The sequence below is a fragment of the Octodon degus genome, unplaced genomic scaffold (assembly GCF_000260255.1).
Source record: "Octodon degus isolate 3935 unplaced genomic scaffold, OctDeg1.0 scaffold00148, whole genome shotgun sequence".
NCBI lineage: Eukaryota > Metazoa > Chordata > Mammalia > Rodentia > Octodontidae > Octodon > Octodon degus.
The window spans coordinates 4634835-4637012 of record NW_004524724.1 but is presented as its reverse complement, the minus strand read 5'-3'; the positions used below and the strand labels follow the sequence as shown (position 1 = coordinate 4637012).

The window sequence follows — 2178 nt, the reverse complement described above, 5'->3', positions numbered from 1 at the left end:
GCCCCCACCACCCTGGAGCTGGATTTCAATAAATCTCCTTTTCTGTTTTACCCAAATATATGACCTCCGTCAGTTTGGCCAGTAGTGGGCAGAGGAACCTGAGCTTGTGAACCTAAATGACAGGTAACAGCCTCACTAGTTTCCTCTTCCAAGAAAAAAAAGTAGCAGGAAAGGGGTTAGCTCTCCGGTTTCTATGGCAACAAAGTAGAGTGAGTCAAATTCCTGCCTAAACTGGAAATTGCTTCAGGGGTCCATCTGCCTCTGTGTGTTTTGGGGCTGCTTGAGCACACAGGAATTTTTCTTTCTCCCCTCTCCTTCCCTCCCTTCCATCCCCTTTCTTCCTTTTTTCTTCCCTTCCCCCTCCCCTTCCCTGCCTTCCCCTTTCCCTCCCTCCCCTCCCTTTCCCCTTTCCCTCCATCCCTTCCCCTCCTCCTTCCCTATCTTTTCCTTCCCTTCCCCTTGCCCTGCCTTCTCCCTCCCATCCCCCCTCGTCTTCCCCTCCTCTCCCCTTCCCTCCCTTCCTTGCCCTCCTCTCCCCTCCTCTCCCCTCCCTTCCATCTTCATGCCAGCCACACCAAGCATTTCCTACGTAAAAACCCTGCTCAAGGATCTGGGCTCTCGGGCAGCTGGCTGCTGGCTGCTGGCAGTGGGCTGCGCCTAGCCAGGAGGGCAGGATTCTGGTCTGGTCCGCCCGCAATCTCTGGGTCAGGCAGGAGCAGCTGGCCTGGAGTCCCCAGATGAGGTCTCTGCTCTGGCATGGTGGGATTGGGAGAGACTCCTTTAACCTTCCTCTGGGATTCACCCCCTTCCAGAAGACCTGGAGAGCATGCTCACGGGGACCCAGAGCCCCGCACCTCTTTGCGCGAAGCCCACTCCATGAACCCCACACGGCTCCTGGCCAGGATCTAGTCCTATGAAGGAAGGGAGAAGAAAGGCATATCTGAGGACAGGAGGACTTTCTATTTGTTTGTTAACCTTGACCTCTTATTTGTAACATTTCTGTGGATAACAGTTAAATGTGAATGGAGTCACTGAGAACACGCTGGGAGAGGAGGTGGAGCAGTAGGTCGACCGCTCTTCTCACTTTGACGCGTTCCCCTTGGCAGTCTTCCTGTTCCAAGTGCTGAGCCTTGCACACGCCGAGTGCCAACCGCGCCCCCGGCGGGCAGTAGCGTGGGCGACAGCAGTGACCAGGGCCCTTCTGCTAGCGAAAGTGACCCCCTCGAGGCTGTCCTCCCAAGGAGCGTTGGGCTACGTGCTGCCTGTCATTTCATTCATCCTCGCCTGGATTGAGACTTGGTTCCTGGATTTCAAAGTCTTACCTCAAGAAGCAGAAGAGGAAAACAGACTCCTGACTGTTCAGGACGCAGCAGAGAGGGCCGCGCTCCTCCCTGCGGGCCTTTCAGATGGCCAGTTTTACTCCACTCCTGAGTCTGAAGCCGGAGCTGAAGAGGAGGCTGAGGAAAAACAGGACAGTGAGAAAGCACTTTCAGAACTCCGACTTTGCTTCATAAAATGGGAAGAGCCCTCGCTGAAAGCCACCCGAGAGACCAAATGGGACGAGTCTCCTTGCAAGCGGACATGGTGGCTTTGTAGAACAGCTAATTAAGGGTTTATTTATGGTGATGCCTCATAGATGTCGCTCCCTGTGAACCGCTCGGTCGCCTGCCTGTCTTAGTGTTCGTTCCTCTGTCTAGTGAGACGCAGTCACATCTGTTAAGGAGTAACTGAAGGAAAGTCTTGTGCTGTATCTGCATCAAAAGACTTCGTAATATATTGAAATAACTTTCATAGCGGGTGGAATAGCTTTTTATTTCAGTTCACGGAATGGAATGTTTTGGTTTCATGCCTCAGATTTCTTTTGTATTTCTTTTTTTAACACCTTATATTTCCCTTGTATTTTTTAACTCATGCACACGTGCACTTTGTATGATTAAAAAGAAAATAAAATCCAACATATCAAAAAGAAAGAAAGAAAGAAAAAGAATCTGGGCTCTCAAGAGCTAACCATGCGGGGCTGGTGAGATGGCTCAGTGGTCTAAAGCACCTACTTAGAACAAGCTTAGCAAAGCACAGGGACCGCGGTTCAATCCCCCAGCACCACATGCCAGCCAGCCCCGCCCCCTGGTGGGCTGAGCTGGCCACACACACACACACACACACACACACACACACAAA

At 52.0% G+C, this 2178-nt stretch overlaps 1 pseudogene; it reads left to right on the top strand.

Annotated features, from left to right (window-relative positions):
* Positions 1-796: 796 nt before the first annotated feature.
* On the top strand, positions 797-1609 carry LOC101585655 (annotated as a pseudogene).
* The last annotated feature ends 569 nt before the right edge of the window (positions 1610-2178 follow it).